This window comes from Tamandua tetradactyla, unplaced genomic scaffold (genome assembly GCF_023851605.1).
Source record: "Tamandua tetradactyla isolate mTamTet1 unplaced genomic scaffold, mTamTet1.pri scaffold_209_ctg1, whole genome shotgun sequence".
Classification (NCBI taxonomy): domain Eukaryota; kingdom Metazoa; phylum Chordata; class Mammalia; order Pilosa; family Myrmecophagidae; genus Tamandua; species Tamandua tetradactyla.
The window spans coordinates 14,096-39,483 of record NW_027518319.1 but is presented as its reverse complement, the minus strand read 5'-3'; the positions used below and the strand labels follow the sequence as shown (position 1 = coordinate 39,483).

At 40.2% G+C, this 25,388-nt stretch overlaps 1 pseudogene; it reads left to right on the top strand.

Moving 5' to 3' along the window:
• Positions 1 to 92: 92 nt before the first annotated feature.
• On the top strand, positions 93 to 25,317 carry LOC143673226 (transmembrane protein 132B-like; annotated as a pseudogene).
• Positions 25,318 to 25,388: the final 71 nt, after the last annotated feature.

The following is a 25,388-nucleotide window of genomic DNA, read 5'->3' as shown; positions in this document are numbered from 1 at the left end:
GGCGGCGCGTGCGCCCCGCCCCGCCCCCCGCGCGCGCTATCCGGCCGGCCTGGGCGTGCGGTGGGCGCGGCGCCCTGCAGACGTGGTCCGGAATGCGGGCAGGTTCCGCCGCCGCCGCCTGGCCCGCCACCGGGGTTTGCTTGAAAACACCCCAGCGGCTGGCGGCGAGGGATACGCCGTGCGCCCAGAGAGGAGCTGCCGGCTTCACAGGCGCCGAGCCGGGTGGTGCAGCTCGGCCGGTTCCTGTCAGCGCCCCATCGTACTGGTGAGAGCCCCTCCTCCGCCTCCGCTTTCCCGCCGGCTCGGCCGCCCCTCCGCTGTCCCGTGCCGCGTGACATCAACTTGAGGTGAATGTGAAGTGCAGGTTCCTCTCCGTCTTTTTGATGTCTTGTTCTGGGCTTATGTTTGCTCTTGGCCTTAGGTGTCCCCCCATTTACAGGAAATCAAATGCCCCCTCTATTCTTTGTGAAATAGACTTTCTCCCTGGGTGCTCTGTTACAGGACTTAAAGTAGGTAATTCTTTCCTGCAGGCCACTGTGATGTAATTGATCTTGTACTACTTTAGCTGCCTGCAAACTGCTTTTTTGCTTGCAGGGCACATTTTTGAGGGGTGAGCCACAGAATAGTTTCCTAGTTTAGTGTATCAGACTGCCACCTGATGTATTGGCACCAAACACAAGCAACTTAGTATGTGCATAGGGATTACTCTGCTCTCTCTGGAACAGGGTCACAGACCCACATTGGGAGCGACCACTGGCTCTACAACATGCTGGGTAAGAGCCAGGAATGACACCGTGATGTACCATTTTTAAAGCTACATTTCGTAATTCATCACTTGCTTATGTACTGCAACCCATTAACTGTTCTCAGGAGTTTTAAGGAAGGGATGTCTATATAATGCATAAGAATAACCTCCAGGATAACTTTGTAACTCTGTTTGAAATTTCTCAGCCATTGAAACTTTATTTTGTCTCATTTCTCTCTTCCCCCTTTTGGTCAAGAAGTCTTTCTCAATTCCTTGATGCCAGGCCCTAGCTCATCCCAGGATTCTGTCCCACATTGTCAGAGAACCTTATACCCCTGTGAATCAGGTCCCAAGAGGGAAGGGCAGTGAGTTCACCTGCCAGGTTGGCTTAGAGAGAGAGGCCACATCTGAGCAACAAAGGAGGTTCTCTGGAGGGTGACTCTTAGGACTGATTTCAAGTAGACTTAGCCTGTGCTCTGCAGAAATAAGTTTTATAGGGGTGAACCCCAAGATCAAGGGCTCGGCCTATTGATTTGGTTGTCCACACTGCTTGTGAGAATATCAGGAATTGCTCAAGTGGGAAAGTTGACTATCAACTTTCTTTCTTCCCATTCTCTCAAAGGGACTTTGCAAATACTTTTTTATTCACTGCCCACATTTTTCTGGGATATATTGCAAATACTTTTTTTTTCTCCTTAATGTTGTATATATATTTTTTAATATCAGCTATACCTAGAAAAAAGTAAGTTCATAGAGACAGAAAGTATATTACAGGGTACTGTACGATTGTGGGGAGAAGGGGAGTCATTGCTTCATGAGTACAGAATTTCTGTTGGGGGTGGTGAAAAAGTTTTGGTAATGGATAGTGGCAATAGTAGAACAGTAATGTGAATGTAATATCTCTGACTTGTACACATGAAAATGGTTCAAATGAGAAATTTTGTGTTATATACATGTTAACACAAAATGTAAGAAAAATAGTTCATTTTTGGTATTTTCTGTTAAGTTTTGAATTTAGGTGTTTTCGTTTCCTTGATTTTATTGTTTTTTTAAATTAATTACTTTTTATATATTATATATTCACATACTATGTAATCATCAGAACTATACAGTCATTCACATATCACCATATAGATGTTACATGAAATTTATCATCACAGTCGACTTTTTTGTGAAAAATAACGTATACACAAAAAAAATAAATTTCAAAATATGCCACAACAGTTACTTGTAGAGCAGGTTTTAGAATTTGGTATGGGTTACAATTCTACAATTTTACGTATTTACTTTTAACTGCTCTAAGATACTAGAAACTAAAAGAAATAGCAGTATACTGATTCAGCAACCATACTAGTTTGTTAAACCTGACCTTCTCTGTATAACTTCACCATCTACGTTGATCCTTCTGTCCCACTCTTTAGTGGTATTTGGACTATGCCCATTCTAACGTTTTCATGTTATAGGGGGCTGTATATAATATGGGAAAGGAGGATGGAACTTGTTGATGTTCTGGAGAGGTTGGGCCCTCTGCATTTAAGGACTTATCTGGTCCAGGGACCCATCTGGAGATTGTAGGTTCTGGAAAGGTACCATAGTGCATGAAATCTTTGTAAAATCTTATATAATGCCCTAGGTGTTCTTTTTTTTTTAATTTAGAATATTTAAAGTGATGATTTATAAGAGCTTTATTTTCCAAAAGCAAACCAAATCAAAACAAAATCCAAACACCAAACAGACTAAGACTACCATAAACAAAACAACTGGTAGACCTTTTTTCAACTAAAGCACAATAGTAGGACAGTATCTAATTCCAGAGGATTCAATGAAATGGTATTGTTCAGTTTGTCTTTACTAAACATATGTATATATAAAATACTTTCCTAGACATTACAAAAATAACAAAGTTCAATAAAAACATCAAATGTAGCATCAATTAAATGACAGCAGTTAAACTAAAATGAAAACAATTATAGTTACTTTTATTTTTTATTTGTTTTTTATTTATTTTTACTATTTTTATTGATAATCACCATTCAAACACAAGCATTCTTAGCGTACAAACATTCCATACATGGTATACAATCAGTGGCTCACAATATCATCAGATCATCACATAGTTGTGTATTCATCATTGATCTTTTTTTTTTTTTTTGGCAAGGGCAGGCAAGGGGAATCGAACCTGGTCTCTGGCATGGCAGGCCAGAGCTCTGCCTGCTAAGCCACCGTCGCCCACCCCACTGATCATTTCTTAGAACATTTGCATCACTCCAGAAAAAGAAATAAAAAGAAAATAGAAAAAAACTCATACATATCATACCCCTTACCCTTTCCTCTCATTGACCGCTAGTATTTCCATCTACCAATTTATTTTAACATTTGTTCCCCCTATTATTTATTTTTAATCCATATTTTTTACTCATCTGTCCATGCTGTAGATAAAATGAGCATCAGACACAAGATTTTTGCAATTACACAGTCACATTGCAAAAGCTATATTGTTTTACAATCATCTTCATGAAACATGGTGAGTGGAACACAGGCACTTCCCTCTAGCCTCTCTAATACACCTAAACTAAAAGGGGGATATCTGTAAAATGTGTAAGAATAATCTCCAGTTAACCTGTTTTCGCTGTGTTGAATTTGTAGATAACTACGTACAGATTTCATATTAAGCTGACACAAGATGATTTCTAACTTGTTCTTGATGCTGTTTTAGGAAGCATCAAGGTTCCTAAAAAAAGGTTCTTGATGCTTGGTTGTGCACATGGGAAGTTAAAAACCTGCAACAAAATTCCATTACTCTCCTATGATTGGCATAGGACAGTAGTGTTTCACAGAAATCCAGAACTTTTTCAGGAGGAGATCATTAAATCTCATCTTGAGTGTATATTTTTCCTTCTTGACGTCATCTTCTTAGCCTGAGTAGAAGAGTCAGAGAGAAGTTTTCTTACCCAGTTTTGCACCTGTTTGCAAAGACAGGGAAAATACTGTACTATTTTGCTCAATTTTGTTCTTCCTGGTCAGCAAGTTTTTGAGATTTGCAATGACCCTTCCTCACTTAAGTTCAAACAGCAGTGGAAACATTTGAAGATTACTTTTTACCACATGACTTCTTGATATTTTACCAAGAATCTTGTCACTTAAAATCTGAAATATTTTCTCTGTGGCCTTGTAGAGCAGAGTCTTGTTCAGCTGTTTCATGTGATGAGAGATATTTGTTAAGTTGGCTGGTTTCAGTAGCTGTTCGTTTTCAAAGTCCTTAGCAGAAATCTGGTCTACAGTTGCTTTGAAAGTGCTCCTGAAATTCACCTTCATTCAGAGAATTCTTCCTCTGCCAAGCACTGATTTTCTCTATGTCACAGGAGATTTTTTGGCTCTTTGTTCAGGTTTTCACACAGTTCTTTAAACAAATTTTAGTGTACCAGATCTTAGTTTAATAAAATTTATTGTTTTTTTTTTTTGTAGCTTTAAACAAAACTTTTTTTTTTCATTTCATCTCTCCAAGCTTTGGGTACTTTTCTGTGAAGAAAACAGGCCATTGTGAAGTCAGATTTTTTGTTTGTTTGTTTGTTTTGTTTTGTTTTAAACAAGAGTACCAGTCAAATGGAACCATGGGTCACTCTTAGCACCAGATGCCAACGTAATTTCTACAAGATAGACCTTTTTTGTTTCCAGATAGGAAGACATACATTAAATATCCTGTCCTTTGCTTGCTTAGGTCAGCAGAAAAAGTGTTATTGACTTTACCATCATTTTAAAAAAATTTTAAATATTATAGAATAATGTTGGTGAGGTCTGTTGATGCATCAGTCTAGACAGAAAAACTATTGTTTTTTCCTTTACTCATAGGTCTTTAGCATCAAGTGATGTCAATATGTTGACTCATCTTACTGGTATTGTACTGTAGAATCTCTTTCAATTTCTCCTACTACATATTGTGTAAACATTTTATTCTGTGTAATTTCATGTTGGCTTTATTAGAGTCTCATCAATGGTGTGACTCTGTTTTCTGAGCAGTAAGTTCTGCTACAAAGTAACTTGCTGCCTGAGTTTCTACACTCTGTTCCTTTTGTGTGTGTGTGTTTGAAGACAGGCACTGGGAATCGAACCTGGGTCTGTGGCATGGTAGACAAGAATTCTGCCACTGAGCCACCATCACACTGCCTTCTATTTCATTTTGTTTTTTTTTTTTCACATGGTTAGGCACCGGGAATCGAACCCGGGTCCTTCAGCATGGCAGGCAAGCACTCTTACCTGCTGAGCCACTGTGGCCCGCCCATTGTATTTCATTTTTAATGGAAGAGTTTTATTCTGTTTATTTTGAGATTCCAGTAGTCATTTAAAACATCACCTTTATTTGTCAAATGACTGTAATTTGTACTTATACCTTGTGAATGTTGTTTGAACCATTGTTGCTTTTGTAAAAGTGCTTACCACAAATAACACAAAATGGAACAAGACAACTTGGATTTCTAACATTATATGGCCCAACTAACACCACCTGGAATTGCACTATGCCACACAAACTTACTTTCATAGGAACACAGAATATACAAGGAGCACTGGGAGCCAATTGGGCCTATAAGGTGGTCCTGTTTGGGAATCAAATGACTTCCCCAATCAGTCTTCCCCTTGACCAACCCTAGGCAATATTTATTCCATCATCTTTATTCTTGGGGAATTTTTTTCCTGAGGTGACTATCTAGCCTTGATGGACTTTGGGTGGCCCTGGGAGAGGGCAGTATGATAAAACCAATATATTTCTTCCCAGGTTAATTTTGCTATTAGGTTTCTCATTATTGCTTCTATCTTCTGTAAGGTGTATAAGTGTTTTTTTTTTATAGCTCAGATGCAGCTTCATTCAGTGTTTTAACATGATTACTGTACAATTAGGTATTATTGTGCTGTCCATTTTTGAGTTTTTGTATCTAGTCCTGTTGCACAGTCTGTACCCTTCAGCTCCAATTACCCACTATCTTACCCTGTTTCTAACTCCTGCTGGACTCTGTTACCAATGACATATTCCAAGTTTATTCTCGAATGTCCGTTCACATCAGTGGGACCATACAGTATTTGTCCTTTAGTTTTTGGCTAGACTCACTCAGCATAATGTTCTCTAGGTCCATCCATGTTATTACATGCTTCATAAGTTTATCCTGTCTTAAAGCTGCATAATATTCCATCGTATGTATATACCACAGTTTGTTTAGCCACTCGTCTGTTGATGGACATTTTGGCTGTTTCCATCTCTTTGCAATTGTAAATAACACTGCTATAAACATTGGTGTGCAAATGTCCGTTTGTGTCTTTGCCCTTAAGTCCTTTGAGTAGATACCCAGCAATGGTATTGCTGGGTCGTATGGCAATTCTATATTCAGCTTTTTGAGGAACCGCCAAACTGCCTTCCACAGTGGTTGCACCATTTGATATTCCCACCAACAGTGGATAAGTGTGCCTCTTTCTCCGCATCCTCTCCAGCACTTGTCATTTTCTGTTTTGTTGATAATGGCCATTCTGGTGGGTGTGAGATGATATCTCATTGTGGTTTTGATTTGCATTTCTCTAATGGCCAGGGACATTGAGCATCTCTTCATGTGCCTTTTGGCCATTTGTATTTCCTCTTCTGAGAGGTGTCTGTTCAAGTCTTTTTCCCATTTTGTAATTGGGTTGGCTGTCTTTTTGTTGTTGAGTTGGACAATCTCTTTATAAATTCTGGATACTAGACCTTTATCTGATATGTCATTTCCAAATATTGTCTCCCATTGTGTAGGCTGTCTTTCTACTTTCTTGATGAAGTTCTTTAATGCACAAAAGTGTTTAATTTTGAGGAGCTCCCATTTATTTATTTCCTTCTTCAGTGCTATTGCTTTAGGTTTAAGGTCCATAAAACCGCCTCCAATTGTAAGTTTCATAAGATATCTCCCTACATTTTCCTCTAACTGTTTTATGGTCTTAGACCTAATGTTTAGATCTTTGATCCATTTTGAGTTAACTTTTGTATAGGGTGTGAGATATGGGTCTTCTTTCATTCTTTTGCATATGGATATCCAGTTCTCTAGGCACCATTTATTGAAGAGACTGTTCTGTCCCAGGTGAGTTGGCTTGACTGCCTTATCAAAGATCAAATGTCCATAGATGAGAGGGTCTATATCTGAGCACTCTATTCTATTCCATTGGTCGATATATCTATCTTTATGCCAATACCATGCTGTTTTGACCACTGTGGCTTCATAATAAGCCTTAAAGTCAGGCAGCGTGAGACCTCCAGTTTCATTTTTTTTTTCCTCAAGATGTTTTTAGCAATTCAGGGCACACTGCCCTTCCAGATAAATTTGCTTATTGTTTTTTCTATTTCTGAAAAATAAGGTGTTGGGATTTTGATTGGTATTGCATTGAATCTGTATTTAGGTAGGATTGACATCTTAACTATATTTAGTCTTCCAATCCATGAACACGGTATGCCCTTCCATCTATTTAGGTCTTCTGTGATTTCTTTTAACAGTTTTTTGTAGTTTTCTTTATATAGGTTTTTTGTCTCTTTAGTTAAATTTATTCCTAGGTATTTTATTCTTTTAGTCGCAATTGTAAATGGGATTCGTTTCTTGATTTCCCCCTCAGCTTGTTCATTACTAGTGTATAGAAATTCTACAGATTTTTGAATGTTGATCTTGTAACCTGCTACTTTGCTGTACTCATTTATTAGCTCTAGTAGTTTTGTTGTGGATTTTTCCGGGTTTTCGATGTATAGTATCATATCGTCTGCAAACAGTGATAGTTTTACTTCTTCCTTTCCAATTTTGATGCCTTGTATTTCTTTTTCTTCTCTAATTGCTCTGGCTAGAACCTCCAACACAATGTTGAATAATAGTGGTGATAATGGACATCCTTGTCTTGTTCCTGATCTTAGAGGGAAAGTTTTCAATTTTTCCCCATTGAGGATGAAATTAGCTGTGGGTTTTTCATATATTCCCTCTATCATTTTAAGGAAGTTTTCTTGTATTCCTATTTTTTGAAGTGTTTTCAACAGGAAAGGATGTTGAATCTTGTCAAATGCCTTCTCTGCATCAATTGAGATGATCATGTGATTTTTCTGCTTTGATTTGTTGATATGGTGTATTAATGAATTGATTTTCTTATGTTGAACCATCCTTGCATACCTGGGATGAATCCTACTTGGTCATGATTTATAATTCTTTTAATGTGTTGTTGGATACGATTTGCTAGAATTTTATTGAGGATTTTTGCATCTATATTCATTAGAGAGATTGGTCTGTAGTTTTCTTTTTTTTGTAATATCTTTGCCTGGTTTTGGTATGAGGGTGATGTTGGCTTCATAGAATGAATTAGGTAGTTTTTCCTCTACTTTGATTGTTTTGAAGAGTTTGAGGAGAGTTGGTACTAATTCTTTCTGGAATGTTTGATAGAATTCACATGTGAAGCTGTCTGGTCCTGGACTTTTCTTTTTAGGAAGCTTTTGAATGACTGATTGAATTTCTTTACTTGTGATTGGTTTGTTGAGGTCATCCATTTCTTCTTGAGTCAAAGCTGGTTGTTCATGTCTTTCCAGGAACCCGTCCATTTCATCTAAATTGTTGTATTTATTAGTGTAAAGTTGTTCATAGTATCCTGTTATTACCTCCTTTATTTCTGTGAGGTCAGTAGTTATGTCTCCTCTTCCATATCTGATCTTATTTATTTGCATCCTCTCTCTTCTTCTTTTTGTCAATCTTGCTAAGGGCCCATCAATCTTATTGATTTTCTCATAGAACCAACTTCTGGTCTTATTGATTTTCTCTATTGTTTTCAATTTCATTTATTTCTGCTCTAATCTTTGTTATTTCTTTCCTTTTGCTTGCTTTGAGATTAGTTTGCTGTTCTTTCTCCAGTTCTTCCAAGGGGACAGTTAACTCCTGCATTTTTGCCTTTTCTTATTTTCTGGTATATGCATTTAGGGCAATAAATTTCCCTCTTAGCACTGCCTCTGCTGCGTCCCATAAGTTTTGATATGTTGTGTTTTCGTTTTCATTCACCTCGAGGTATTTACTAATTTCTCTTGCAATTTCTTCTTTGACCCACTCGTTGTTTAAGAGTGTGTTGTTAAGCCTCCACATATTTGTGAATTTTCTGGCACTCCGCCTATTATTGATTTCCAACTTCATTCCTTTATGATCCGCGAAAGTGTTGTGTATGATTTCAATCTTTTTAAATTTGTTAAGACTTTCTTTGTGACCCAGCATATGGTCTATCTTTGAGAATGATCCATGAGCACTTGAGAAAAGGTGCATCCTGCTGTTGTGGGATGTAATGTCCTATAAATATCTGTTAAGTCTAGCTCATTTATAGTAATATTCAGATTCTCTATTTCTTTATTGATCCTCTGTCTAGATGTTCCGTCCATTGATGAGAGTGGTGAATTGAAGTCTCCAACTATTATGGTATATGTGTCTATTTCCCTTTTCAGTGTTTGCAGTGTATTCCTCACGTATTTTGGGGCATTCTGGTTCGGTGCATAAATATTTATGATTGTTATGTCTTCTTGTTTAATTGTTCCTTTTATTAGTAGATAGTGTCCTTCTTTGTCTCTTTTAACTGTTTTACATTTGAAGTCTACTTTGTTGGATATTAGTATAGCTACTCCTGCTCTTTTCTGGTTGTTATTTGCATGAAATATCTTTTCCCAACCTTTCACTTTCAACCTATGTTTATCTTTGGGTCTAAGATGTGTTTTCTGTAGACAGCATATAGAAGGATCCTGTTTTTTAATCCATTCTGCCAGTCTATGTCTTTTGATTGGGGAATTCAGTCCATTAATATTTTGTGTTATTACTGTTTGGATAATATTTTCCTCTACCATTTTGCCTTTTGTATTATATATATCATATCTGACTTTCCTTCTTTCTACACTCTTCTCCATGCCTCTCTCTTCTGTCTTTTCGTATCTGACTCTAGTGCTCCCTTTAGTATTTCTTGCAGAGCTGGTCTCTTGGTCACAAATTCTCTCAGTGACTTTTTGTCTGAGAATGTTTTAATTTCTCCCTCATTTCTGAAGGACAATTTTGCTGGATATAGGAGTCTTGGTTGGCAGTTTTTCTCTTTTAGTAATTTAAATATATCATCTCACTGTCTTCTAGCTTCCATGGTTTCTGCTGAGAAATCTACACATAGTCTTATTGGGTTTCCCTTGTATGTGATGGATTGCTTTTCTCTTGTTGCTTTCAAGATCCTCTCTTTCTGTTTGACCTCTGACATTCTAAGTAGTAAGTGTCTTGGAGAATGCCTATTTGGGTCTATTCTCTTTGGGGTGCGCTGCACTTCTTGGATCTGTAATTTTAGGTCTTTCATAAGAGTTGGGAAATTTTCAGTGATAATTTCTTCCATTAGTTTTTCTCCTCCTTTTCCCTTCTCTTCTCCTTCTGGGACACCCACAGCATGTATATTTGTGTGCTTCACATTGTCCTTGAGTTCCCTGATCCCTTGTTCAAATTTTTCCATTCTTTTCCCTATAGTTTCGGTTTCTTTTTGGAATTCAGATGTTCCATCCTCCAAATCACTAATTCTATCTTCTGTCTCTTTAAATCTATCATTGTAGGTATCCATTGTTTTTTCCATCTTTTCTACTTTATCCTTCACTTCCATAAGTTCTGTGATTTGTTTTTTCAGTTTTTCTATTTCTTCTTTTTGTTCAGCCCATGTCTTCTTCATGTCCTCCCTCAATTTATTGATTTCGTTTTTGAAGAGGTTTTCCATTTCTGTTCGTATATTCAGCATTAGTTGTCTCAGCTCATGTATCTCATTTGAACTATTGGTTTGTTCCTTTGACTGGGCCATATCTTCAATTTTCTGAGCGTGATCCATTATCTTCTGCTGGCGTCTGGGCATTTAATCAGATTTCCCTGGGTGTTGGACCCAACAGGTTGAAAGATTTTTCTGTGAAATCTCTGGGTTCTGTTTTTCTTATCCTGCCCAGTAGGTGGTGCTCGTGGCACACGTTTGTCTGCGGGTCCCACCAGTAAAAGGTGCTGTGGGTCCTTTAACTTTGGAAAACTCTCGCCGTGGGAGAGGTTCGCCAGCCGAAGCAGCTTGGAAGAGTGCCAGCCAGCCTGGGGATCCGAACGCGGGGAGGGTCGCCAGCCGCCGCAGCCCAGGAAAGCGCCCGTCCGAATCTCCTAGTCGGCCTGGGGCGCCAAGCATGGTGGGAGGGTGCCAGCCGCCGTGGCCCAGGAGAGTGCACCATTCCCAGCCGGACCGGGAAGTCACGTGTTTGGAAGGGACCCCGGTCACCATTCTCTGTGGCCTGGGGATCTCCGATCCAATTCTCCCAGTTGGTTGGGGGGGCCGCGCATGGGGGGGCGCCAGCCGCCATGGCTTGAGGGAGCCGCCTGTCCAATTCTTCCAGCTGGCCCGGGAAGGAGGAATGGAGAGACTCCGGCCGCTTGCCACCCCAGCCCGGGGAAGCCCGCGCCCCTCAGCGATCTCACCGGAGCGGGTTCTCCCAGCCAGTCAGCCGTTCCAGGATGGAGTATGCTGTCTTTTTGATCTCTGTCGTGGCTCCAGGAGCTGTTCTGTATCGTTTCTACTCCCCTAGTAGCTGTTCTGGAGGAGGAACTAAGATCCGCGCGTCTTACTAAGCCGCCATCTTCTCCGGAATTCCTCTATAAGTGTTTTTTAAGGAAACCCTTGAAGGAGGGCAATCCCCTTCAAATATTTCCTAAGGTCTAGCCAGAACTTGGGAACTTCAGACTTACTGAGTTTACTTCTGGGTAAGCTTGGCAGATTTTGTTGTAATGGTAAGTATGTTGGTATCAGATTGGGAGGTGACTCATCCATGGAAAGTGAAGTTAGGTTTCCCTTTTAATTTGCATTTCATAAGAATTGCCTTTGTTGAACCATCCAAGAGCTATGATTATTAATTGTGGGCCGGCAGTATTTTAATTGTTTCAAAGCCATTTCTCTTGAGTGTTTTGTGAAGTCTGTGATTGATATTGGGAAAAATGAAATTCTTGACCTATCAGGGAAGAATTCCCATGCTGGTTGTAGGTCCTGAGTCTTTTGGCATGCTTTAGTGTTGGTGCTATTATGTTGTATGTGTGACAATTCCTGAAAACATTGTTTAGTTGGTGTCCCGGTTTGAAAGGATTTATGTATCCTAGGAAAGCTATGTTTTAATCCTAATCAGTCTTGTGGGAAAAACTGTTTCTTTTAATCCCTAGTCAGTACTGTATGTCAGAAACTTGATTAGATTGTCTCCACAGAGGTTTGACTTACCCAATGGTGGGTGTGAACTTTTGAACAGAGGGAAATGTGACTCTACCCATTCCATGAGGGTCTTGATTAGTTTACTGGAATCCTTTAAAAGAGAAAGCATTTTGGAGAGAGTCTCTTTTTGAGAACGACAAGAGAACCATGAAACAAAGAGCCCACGCCACCAGAGACCTTTGGAGATAAAGAAGAAATCCGGCCCTGGGAGAGCTTCATGAAATAAGAAGCCTGGAGTGAAAGCAAGGAGATGTCGCCATGTTTACTATGTGCGTTTCCAGATGAGAGAGAAACCCTGAACTTCATCGGTCTTCTTGAACCAAGGTATCTTTCCCTGATGCCTTAGAGTGGACATTTTTATAGACTGCTTTAATTGGGACATTTTCTCACCCTTAGAACTGTCAACTAGCAACTTATTAAATTCCCTTTTTTTAAAAAGCCATTCTGTTTCTGGTATATCACATTCTGGCAGCTAGCAGACTAGAATAGTAGGTAAAGAGAACGTCTATGGCAATGTGTCATTGACCATTTGGTGCAGTTCCTTTCTCCTGTAGTAAGTGAAGTTTGTATTGGAGAAGGGAGGGCATCATTGTAATTGATAGGGAAAGAGACCTTTATGTGTAAAGGCATGAATTATTGGGAGGGTTTATGTTTGTTATCATCCTAACAATCAGTAAGAGCTATAATTTTATCTCTGTAATCCTAAAGGCTTGTTGGTATTCACTCTGTATGATGACAGTCTTGATTTACATGCACCAATTATGGGCATCTTGAGTATAATATTGAGTGCACATTAATTATCCTTTGGCATTCCTTAAGTAAGACTTGATAGGTAGATTGCTCTTTTTCTTTGGTGGTATTACTAATATGGTATTTTGTTTAACTTGAGGCAGGAGGTAGCCCATGGGTTTGAAGAAATGTATGGGTTACTACCGGTTTTATGGAGACTGGCTTAGCTGGAAGAAGGTTATTAGTGGCAGCAGATATAGAAGAATTAGGCTCAGTGTTGATATCTATAGTTGTTAGTAGGATTGACAAACCTGAATGGACAACAATGGTTCCCATTGCCCCCAAGACAACTTCCTTAGCTCCTTTTATCATGAGGTGTTCATTAAGTTCATTAAGACCCACCTGAAATGTACAGAACCAAACCTCTGCAGAAATAATCTAATCAAATGTTCTCAACCAGATTCTACGAAGATTCCATGAACCAGGAATCTAGTTACTTTCAAGAAACCTACAACTTTCAGATGGCTTCCTAGGCCAGATAGATCCTGAAACACTGAGAGGCCAGCCTCTCCAGAACATCAATTAGTTCCATCCTCTCAACCCCATATTATTGACATGACTTCCAACATGAGAAAGTTGAAATGAGCATAGCCCAAATAACCCTAAAGACTGGGAGAAAGATCAAAGCAGATGGTGCAGTTAATTCCACAGAGAAGATAGGGTTTAGCAAATGAATATGATTACTGAGTCATTATATTGATACTTCTTTTAGTCTCCAGTGTCTTGGAACAGCTAGTAGTAAAACATAAAATTGTGAAATTGTAACTCATATGAAACTCTGAAATCTGTTCTTCAATTAATTGTTGTGCTTTGCTTTGAAATGTATTGCTTTTTTATATATGTATGTTTGTTCTAATTTGCTAGCTGCTGGGATGTGATATCCCAGAAGCAGAATGGCTTTTAAAAAGGGGCATTTATTAAGTTGCAAATTTACAGTTCTAAGGCTGTGAAAATGTTCCAATTAAAGCAAGTCTATAAAAATGTCCAAATTAAAGTACCTTCACTCAAGAAGGCTGATGAAGTTCAGGTTTTCTCTCTCAACTGGAAAGGCGCATGGTGAACATGGTGCCATGGCCTCTTGTGGTTCTCATGGATCTCCCAAAATGTTTCCTCTTTTAAAGGATTCCAGTAAATTAATTAAGACCCAATTGGAATGGGTAGAGTCACATCTCCCTTAATCAAAGGTTAATACCCACAGTTGGATGTGCCCCATCTCAGTGGGAGATAATCTAATCAAGTTTCCAACCTACAGTACTGCATAGGTATTAAAAGAAATGACTGCCTCTACAAGATATTTCAGGATTAAAGCATGGCTTTTCTAGGGTACATAATCCTTTCAAACCAGAATATTCCATTCTCTGGCCCCTAAAAATGATGTGTTTTTCCCATATACAAAACACATTCATTCCATCACAATATCAGAAAGCTGTTTAAAACATCTCAGTACTGAATACTAATGCAACACAAAGTCAGACACGGTGCAAAATCTCATCAAAGTCAGCTACAGGCATGGTCTGTTCTAAGGCAGAATTCTCTTATAGCTCTAGGTCTGTAAAACTCAGAATAAGTCAGTTCCTGTCAACATACAAAGGAGAGACAGTCAAATGATGCATATTCATATTTCCATAGGGAGAAATTGGAAGGAACTGGACCCAAGCAGTTTTGGAAACCTGCAGGATAAAGTCAATTAGATTTCAAAGTCTGAGAGTCATTTATCTTCAGGGCTTTAGAAAGAGGCAGTCCCACCCTTTCTAAGGGTCTGTACAGCCATCTTCCTCTCTCCTTGGGGGACACTGGGGAGACCCACTTTTTTCTTGGATCCACCCTCTCCAAGTATTGGGGCTATATCTGGCTCTCTGCCATCTCTGGGGCACATGCTCAGCCTCTCCATGTGGTGGCAGCCAGGCTCTCCCCAATCCCCAAGGAATGTGTTCCACCTTCTTCAAGGCCTGAGGCGACATGGCTTTTCCACTGCAATGAGGTGGAAGGCACATCCTCTCCCTTCATGGCAAACTCACCCTTTCCAAGTACTTGGGTGGGCCCAATCTCCTGGCCTAAGGCTTTTTGACTTCAGCCTCCAGTCTCCATGGTTCTACCTCTGAAGGTAGGTCTACCCCACAAGATTGGATTAGGAGTAAAAGAGCATGACTTTCCTGTTTTTTTTTAACAGAACAGAAAACCAGCACATTCCACCCTCAGTTTCAAACCAGCACATTACACCCTCTGAACCCCCAAAGGGCATGTTCTTTCCATATACAAAATATATTTATTGTATCACAATATCACAAATGCCTTCAGCTATTTCAGTAATAATAGAAAGTCAGAAACAGTACAAAATCTCATCAAAATAAGCCACAGGCATGATATGTCCTAAGGCAAAATTCTTTTCTGGCTGTGGACCTGTGAAGCTTAGAACAAGTTGTCTGCTTCCAATACACAATGGAAGGACAATCATAGGATGAACATTCCCATTGCCATAGGGAGAAATTGGAAAGAAAACAGGTCATTGGACCCAAACATTTCCAAAAAACTGCAGGGCAGACTCCCTTAGATTTCAGTCTGTGGGCCCTTTATCATCCTCAGGGCTTGGAAGAGGAGCAGTCCTACTCTTTACAAGGGTTTCTGCAGTGGCCCTGTTCTCTCCCATGGGGGAATGATGCTTGCAATCTAGGGGAACGTTGGGGAGACCACCTTTTTTCAGCACCCCCCCCCAAGCATTGGTGCAGCACTCTGACTCTCTTCCGTCTCTGAGTCACATGCTCAACCCTCTCAGATCACTGGAGTGGCAGTGAGGCTCTGCCCAGTGCTCCGGGAATGTGCTCTACTCTCTCTGAGGCTCAAGGAGATGAAACTCTTTTGCTTGTCCCCTGCCTCCAGGGTAAACTCACCCTTTCCATGTGGATGTGCAGGTCCTTTCTCCTGGTTCGAGATTTCTTGGCTTCAGACCTTAGCTTCCATGGTTTTACTGTGAACGTTTTTTTTCCCTTCAGTTTGTCCCTTTTAGTCCAGATTGGCAGTGGTTCCATTTATACAGATCTCACAAAAAATATCTTGGTTTAGCATGCACTATACAGGGGTTAAAGCCATCAGACAATAGGACTTAACACAGATCTTTTCTGGATAACTCCCATCTCCAATCCTGGTTTGTCCTGACATGGCTGACTGGTTCCATGTTTGGTTCAATCCTCATGTGTGCAATTGCTACTGCTGCTGGGGTCCCTGTTTCTGAAAACTCAGAACTTTTAAGACCATCAATTTCTGGCTATTTTGTACCCAAGAGTTCAGTTCTCAACTTATCTCTTCCCTGTGGATTTTAAGCTAAGCTACAAGAAGAAGCCAGGCTGCATTTCCATATTTAGTTTGAAGATTTCCTCAACTAGATATCCTAGCTGGTTGCTTTCAAATTCTCCCTTCCATCTAGCACCAGGACTCAATTTTTGCAAATTCTCTGCAAGTTTAAAACAAGGATTGCCTTTCTTCCAGTTTGCAATGATACATTGCTCATTTCTAAGCCCTCATGAGAAGTATCTTTAATGTCCATATTTCTATCAACAGTCTCTTAAAAGCATTCTAGGCCTTCTCTGTCAAGCTCCTCAGAACTCTTCCAGATTCTTCCCCTTATCCATTTCAAAAGCCTTTCCAACAAGTTTGGTTTTTGCAAACCACAGCATCCCACTTCTCTGGTACCAAAATATGTTTAAATCTGTTTTGGTTTGTTCAAGCTGCTGGAATACAATATTCCAGAAATGGATTGGCTTTAATAAAGGGGATTAATTAAGTCACAAGTTTATTCTGTGCTGGTTTGAAATGATGTATGTACCCTAGAAAAGCCATGTTTTAATCCTAATCCCATTTTGTAAAGGCAGCCACTTCTTCTAATCCCTATTCAGTATTATGTGTTTGAAATGTAATGAGATCATCTCCCTGGAGATGTGATTTAATGAATAGTGGTTGTTAAAGTGGATTAGGTAGAGGCATGTCTCCACCCATTTGGGTGAGTTTTGATTAGTTTCTGAAGTCCTATAGAAGAGGAAACATTTTAGAGAGTGGGAGATTCAGAGAGAGCAGAGCAGAACAACATAGCCATGAGAAGCAGAGTCCACTAGCCAGCAACCTTTGGAGATGAAGGTGGAAAATGTCTTCATGAAACAAGTTCTAAAAGGCCCCTAAAGGTGAGGTTTAAAGTATCAAACATAAGGAGGTATGTTGTACACCAAAAGAACTATGTGGGTTTTCCATTTTATATAGACAGAAATCAGGGGAATATGTGTAGCAATGGATTTTACAGATGTGGGATAATGGTGGGAGGAATATATCAATAAAATCAGGCTGAATTTATTGATATATGCCCACTAAGCAGAGATTCTGCATTCAGTGCTATAGAACAAAGGGTTAGAAAAGGCATTAACAGTTTGTTTAGATGGTTGGCTGAAACATGGGTCAAAAGTTGGCTGATATTACATGAGGTTGAAATGCCAGAACTGCCTGAGTATAATGCAGAGGAGGGAATCCAGAGGCTTAGAGAGAATGGACGTTAGAGTGGATTTATTGTGCAAAGCCTGCTCTTACACCCCAGTAATGTCCAGAGGATACACCTTTTACAAGAACAGTGAGAAATAAACTTGTGAGACTAGTGCCATCATCCCTGAAGAGCTCTGTAGTTGCATTTCTCTGTAAGTCAGATATTACTGTGGGAACTGCTATCACTAAGCTGGAGTCTTAAAACACAGTGGGGATGATCAGATCCCAAGTTTGCAGAAGCCAGGTGGCAGCACATAGTCACCAAAGACAGGGTGGACATGGTTTTTATAATAGAAAGCAAACTCAAACAGGAGTCAAAATAATCTGACATTCAGAGATTTGCACCATTGGCTAGTAAATCATGGGGTACCTAATAGTACAATAGATGGGCAGTCTACTAAATTCTTTTTTGACCTGTGTAAAAAAACTAGTTCTAGGTCAGGTGAACAGATGTCTAACTTGAATTACAAAAACACAGAGTCATGGCCCCTTAATTAATTTCTAGACTTGAGACAATTTACAGACCCAGAGCCCCTTGAATGAAGAGGAGGCCATGTCCCTTTGGGGAAGAACCCTGTTACACTGCCACAAATTTATACTGTCAAGTGTTCCTCTAAGCCTTCCCCAAGGAGACCAATGGCTTTTACCAGGGTAACTGTGCATTGGGGAAAAGGAAATGATCAGATATTTGGGGGCTTATTAGACATTAGTTCAGAAGTGAATTAATTCCAGGGGACCCAAAACATCACTCTGGTCCACCAGTGAGAGTGGAAGCTTATGGAGGTCAGATGATTGATGGAGTTTTAGCTCAGGACCATCTCATAGTAGGTCCAGTGGGCCCCTGGACACATTATGTTGTTATTTCCCCAGTTCCAGAATGTAAAATTGGTATACACATACTGAGCAACTGGCAGAAACCCCACATTGGCTCTCTAACTTGTGTTGTGAGGGCTATAATGGTGGGAAGGTCTAAGTGGAAGCCACTAAAACTGCCCCTACTTAGCAAAATAGTAAATCAGAAGCAATACTGCATTCCTGGAGGAATTGCAGGGATTACTGCCACTCTTAAGGACTTGAAGGATGCAGGGGTGGTCCCACCACATCCCCATTCAACTCTCCTCTTTGGCCTGTGCAGAAAGCATATGGGTCTTGGAGGATGACAGTGGAATAACTTAAACTCAACTAGGTGGTAACTTCACCTGCAGCAGCTGTTCCAGATGTGGTATCATTGCTTAAGCATATCAATACATCCCCTAGTACCTGGTATGCAGCTATAGATCTGGCAGACACTGTTTTTTCAATAGCTGTTACTAAGGACCACCAGAAACAGTTTTCTTTCAGCTGGCAAGGTCAGCATTTTACTTTCACTGTTCTACCTCAGGGGTATACAAAGTCTCCATCCCTATGTCATAATCTTGTCCACAGGGAACTTGATCATTTCTCCCTCCCATAAGACATCACACTGGTCCATTATATTGATGACATGCTGATTGGACCCAGTGAGCAAGAAGTAGCAACTACTCTAGACTTATTGTTAAGGCATTTGCATGTCAGAGGATGGGAGATAAATCCAACAAAAATACAGGGGCCTTCCACCTCAGTGAAATTTCTAGGTGTCCAGTGGTGTGAGGCATGTCAATATATCCCTTCTAAGGTGAAGGATAAATTGCTGCATCTGGTCCCCCTACAAACAAAATGAGGAAAAATGTGTAGTTGGTCTCTTTGGATTTGGTGACAACATATTCCTCATTTGGGTGTGCTACTCCAGCCTATTTATTAAGTGACTAGAAATGCTGCTAATTTTGAGTGGGGACCTGAATAAGAGGAGGCTCTGAGACAGGTCCAGGCTGCTGTAAAGCTGCTCTGCCACTTGGACGATATGATCTACCAGATCCAATGTTGCTGGAAGTGTCAGTGGCAAGTAGAGATGCTGTTTGGAGCCTTTGACGGGCCCCTATAGGAGAATCACAATGCAGACACTTAGGGTTTTAGAGCACAGCCTTACCATCTACTGCAAATAACTACTATCTTTTTGAGAAACAGCTTTTGGCCTGCTAGTGGGCCTTGGTAGAAACTGAACACTTAACCATGGGCTGCCATGTTACCCTAAGACTTGAGTTGCCTATCATGAGCTGGGTGTTGTCTGACCCACCAAGCCATAAAGCTGTGCATGCACAGCAGTACTCCATCATAAAATGGAAATGACATACATGAGATAGGGCTGGAGCAGGTCCTGAAGGCACAGGTAAGTTACATAAGGAAGTTTCCCAAATGCATGTGGTCTCCACTCCTTCCACATTACCTTCTATTTCCCAGACCAGATCTATGGCCTCTTGGGGAGTTCCTTACAGTGAAATGACTGAGGAAGGGAAAACTCAGGCCTGGTTTACAGATGATTTGACATGATATGCAGGCACCACCTGAAAGTGGACAGCTGCAGCACTACAACCCCTTTCTGGGTTATCCTTGAAGATTCCCCACTGGTGATGGGGAATCCTCCTAGTGGGCAGAACATTGAGAAATGCACCTGGTTGTTCATTTTTCTAGGAAGGAGAACTGGCCAAAGGTGCATTTGTATACTGACTCATGGGCTGTTGCTCATGGTTTGGCTGAATGGTTAGGGACATGGAAAGACCATAATTGGAAAATTGGTAACAAAGAGGTCTGGGAAAGAGGTATGGGATAAACCTTTCTGAGTGGGCTAAAACATGAAGATATTTGTGTCCCATGTGAATGTGCACCAGAAACTGACTTCAGTAGAAGAAGGTTTTAATAATCAAGTGAATAAGATGACTGTTCTAGTTTGCTAGCTGCCAGAATGCAATATACCAGAAACAGAATGGCTTTAAAAAGGGGAATATAATAAGTTGCTAGTTTATAGTTCTAAGGCTGAGAAAATGTCCCAATTACAACAAGCTTATAGAAATGGCCAATCAAAGGCATCCAGGGAAAGATACCTTGGTTCAAGAAGGCAGATGAAGTTCAGGGTTTCTCTCTCAAGTGAGAAGGCACATGGTGAATACAGTCAGCGTTCCTCTCTCATCTGGAAGGGCACATGGCAAACACAGTATCATCTGCTAGCTTCTTCTCCTGGCTTCCTGTTTCATGAAGCTCCCTGGGAGGCATTTCCCTTCTTCATCTCCAAAGGTCGCTGGCTGCTATTCATGGCTGCTTTTCATGGCTATGTTGTTCTGCTCTGCTCTCTCTGAATCTCTTCTTCTCCAAAATGTTTCTTCTTTTATAGGACTCCAGAAACTTATCAAGACCCACCCAAATGGGTGGAGACATGTCATCACCTAATCCAGCTTAAAAACCACTCTTGATTAAATCATATCTCCAGGGAGATGATCTGATTACAGTTTCAAACGTATACTATTGAATAGGGATTATTCTGCCTTTATGAAATGGGATTTAGATTAAAACATGGCTTTTCTAGGGGACATACACCTTTTCAAACCAGCACAATAATCCATTTTGTCAATACCAGTCAGCCTTTTTCCCCAACAACTCCTGTCATTGTCTAATGGGTTCATGAACAAAGTGGTCATGGTGGTAGGGATGGAGGTTATGCATGGGCTCAGCAACATGGACTTCCACTCACCAAGGCTGACTTGGCTACAGCCACTGCTGAGTGCCCAATCTGCCAGCAGCATAGACTCAGCCCCCAATATGGCACTATTCCTCGAGGTGACCAGCCAACTACATGGTGGCAGGTTGATTACATTGGACTACTTCCTTCATGGAAGGGCCAGTGGTTGGTTCTGGCTATAATAGATACATCCTTTGGATATGGGTTTGCTTTCCCTGCACACAATGCTTCTTCTCAAACTACCATCCATGGACTTACAGAATGCCTTATCCATCATCATGGTATTCCACATAGCATTGCTTCTGATCAGGGAACAAACATCAGAGCAAATAAAGTGTGGGAATGGGCACATGCTCATGGAATTTTCTGGTCTTACCATCTTCCCCATCATTCAGAAACAGCTGGATTGATAGAACAGTGGAATGGCCATTTGAAAACTCAAGGACAGGCCAACTAAGTGCCAGTACCTTGCAGGGCTGGGGTAGTGTTCTCCAGGAAGATGTGTATGCTCTGAATCAGGATCCACTGCATGGTGCTGTTTCTTCCAAAGCCAGGGTCCATGGGTCCAGGAACCAAGGGGTGAAAATGGGAGTGGCACCACTCACTATTACCCTTAGTGATCCACTGGAAAAATTTTTGCTTCCTATCCCGGCAATCTTGAGCTCTAATAGTCTACAAGTTTTAGTTCCAAAAGGGGGAATACTTCTACCAGGAGAAAGAACAGTTATTCCATTGAACTGGAATCTAAGACTGACACCTGGTCACTTTGGTCTACTTATGCCACTGGATCAACAAGCCAAGAAGGGGATTACATTACTGGCTGGGGTGATTGACCCTGACTATCGGGGAAATAGGACTACAACTACACAATAGAAGTAAAGAAGAGTTCTTGGAATATAAGAGATCCCATAAGGTGCCTTTTAGACCTGATTAAAATCAATGGAAAACAGCAACAACCCAATCCAGGCAGGACTACCAATCTCTCTGAAACTTCAGGAATGAAGGTTTGGATCACCCTACCAGGCAAAGAACCATGGCTAGCTGAAGTGCTTGCTGAGGGTAGAGGGAACATGGAATGGGTATTGGAAGAAGGTAGTGATAAATATGAACTATGACCACGTGATCAGTTACCGAAATGAGAACTGTAAAGCTGTTTTGATGATGTTATAGTATTTAATTTGTAAGGGATCAAGTTTAAGAATGTATATTACCCAAGGACCTGCACCCTACTCTGGGGAGACTTAATGTGTTTCTGGTTTGTATAGGTATTGTTAAGTATTGTTAGGTGAGGAAAAAATGCCTTTTATTGTTTTCTACTTAGAAATTAAGTATGATTTAAGGTGTTGTATATAACTGCCAAGTTGAGAAGGGATGGACTATCATGGCCAAGTTCAGGTGTCAATTCAGTCGGGTGGTGGTACCTGTTTGTCTGGCTGGGCAAGTGCTGGCCTGTCTGTTGCTATGAGAACATTTCACGAATTAAATCATGATCATGTCAGCTACATCCATAGCTGATTCCATTTGTAATCAGCCAAGGTGAGTGTCTTCTGCAATGTGTGATATTTAATCTAATCAGTGGAAATTTTTAAAGGAGGATTGAGAAGAGACAGCTTCTCTGCTCTTCCTGCTTTGGCTGGCAAGCCTCTCCTGTGGAGTTTGTCCAGACCCTGCATTGGAGTTGTCAGCTTCACGGCCTGCCCTACAGATTTTGGACTTTACATTCCCATGGTTATGAGACACTTTTATAAATTTTATATTTATGGATATTTCCTGTTGATTCTGTTTCTCTAGAGAACCCTAACTAATACATCATGTAATAAATTTATATGCATTTTACTGCATTTTTTGATGTATGATGTTTGTTTCATACTCCAGTGGGGCTATAGTAAATAATTGATGTCAGTTCAAGGCATGACAAAAACTGTTCAAGATTATGAAATATAGGACTTTATTTTTCTCAATCTGTATATTTGAAGACTGATATATAGGAAATCATATTTGTTTTTGCAAATTTGCAGAAATTAGGTTATAACATAATGTTTTGGCTTCATTTGTCTTAGAAAGCAGTAGTCAGCACTTGGATTTTATTCACTGATGGTTCAGTGACACCTTTAGACATTTATGATCACACGGATTTTCCAATCATTGTCTCATCATTGGATGAAATGGGGGTGTCTATCCAGCCAAATTTCCAGGTGTCCTGTATGGTTGCAGGAGGTGAAGAGCAATGACCCTTGATTAAGTTTGAACTTATGATCAGTGATCCTTGTCAGAAGACAAAGAGGAAAAGTGTGTTTACTGTGGGTGAAGGAAAAGTCAGAGCAAAATTTGAAGAAAAAAAAAAGAATGAGCACCAGGACACACCATTGGCATTGAGGGCATAAACTGGGAATGTAAAGACCACATCAGTAATTCCATAGAATGTGAAGGAAATCAGGAAAGAGCAGTTCAGGTGTGGTTGCAACATGTTGCATTCACTGACCAAGAAGAAAGCACCAACAAAATCACAACCCCACAGTCTCCCATGGAAGGGAAGTTACTTGAGTGATGATCCAAATTTCTTCACAAGCTGCTCCATTGGAGGGAAGTAGCCAGATCCCAATAATCTCGATGACCTGTCAGTGACGTAAGTGGGACTGACCTGCAGGTTGGCATGTACACCCTGCTCTGTTTCTTCTGCCTGGTCATTATGGTTTTCTTAATCAACTGTGTTGCATTTGTTAGGAAATACAGTCACAAAAAGTTTGCCATGAGTGAGTAATTTGACATCCCCCATTCCCATGAATTGATCTGGCTGGAGAATGAGAGGGAGCTGCTGGAGAACCCTGTTGGCATGACCCTCCCATCAGAGGAGTGCACAACCATGGTAGACGGGGGACAGCAGTTTGAGAAGAGGAATTTTCTTCTCAATGGCAGCTCCCAGAAGACTTTCCATAGCTGACTTCTCAGACTGTCTGACTGTGTCTGTGGGAAGGTAACAAAAGCTGACCCTATAAATTCTTCAGACTCAAAAATGAAAAGAGTTAAGTTTGACAGTGATGACAACCTCAAGTGGGTCTGCCAAGATGGGGCAGGGCGACTCCTAGGAGTTTAGAAGAATACGTGGAAAAATGGCAGGACCAGAGGGGAACTACCTTCTGATGTTCCTATTTACCTTTAAGCCTTCTGTTTTATTAATGGTGAAGCAGTGAGTTTGATAAACAAAAAGGGATTTTTTTAACAAAGCTCAATTTATGAAAGTCTGGAGGGATCCATTGTAAGTAAGTAGAAGAGGCCTAGAAAATTAAAGCAGCTAGGTTTTACTCTAGGCAATGCTTCTAAAACAGCTACTGTTTGTTAATGTAGAAATTCTAAGACAGTAGTTTTATATACTTCCTGGTTCTAGCTTAGTGTGAATGCAACAAATCTCACCCCACAGACATTTTTAGTCATCTCATGAGAAGCAATCATTTGAAATTAGAAAAGATTTGGGCATGGATTTTTCTATTCTAGATTTTATGAAGCAGAGTGGACAGTTCTTACCCTTGGCCTGAGATTAAATATATGTGAAAGATAACTGAATGTAGCTTTCTTTATTTGTTATGAGCACAGCTAATTGTTTTTATATACATTTGTGGCAGTATTTTATTACTTTGAACTCTGGAATTGTTTTTGAAACACAAAGAGAAGAAATTTCAGTCTTTTCTTTGAGGTCTTTTGGATTTACATGTGAGTTTTATTTACCAGTGTTTTCCATGTCATGTTATTTCCTGGGTAACCATACATGATGTCCAGTGTTCAGTTTCCCGCTTATCAATATTTAGGGTCAGTTTCAAAAAAGCTTATTCTTGCTTAGTCTTCCCTTCTTCCTTTGTTGAACTTTCTTCCATCACACCTGGAGAAGGTTTTTACTTTAAATAGTATATTGTGAGGGAGGACCATCACTTTACAATTTTCTATATGAAACTTGCAAAATTTGAAGAAATATTGTGAATCACAATCATTTATTTTTATCCTATCCGTGTTGCAAATTCATGAGGAACTCTTGAGGTTCATTTCTGAGGGCTGCAGTACCTCAAAATAGCTGTATGTATGCAAGTACTTTGTGATCAATATAATTTATTATCCAAACTGAAATCTAAAAGTAGGATTGATAGGAAATTGCCTAGGAAATAGCTGCCCATTAAACCTCCCATTTTATCAGAACAAAAATAAAAATAAGTAGAATGATGTTTCAACTTAGGAGAACAGAAATTCATCCATGGACATATAGTGTCCGAAACAAAACAAAAAGTACCCTCAATCATGTTTCCAGCAGAGATAGACCCTATTTAGTGAGTGTACTGAGAGAGACAAGCAATGAGCTTCTCAATGAATCCCCCAAATAAATAACTCTCCCAGAGCCCAAGGAGTAGGTGTTATGAAAAAAACACTACATTTGAAAAATCAGAGGGGCAAGAAGAAGAAAATAATGAAACCCCCAGAATAAGTTTTAAATATAAAATATAT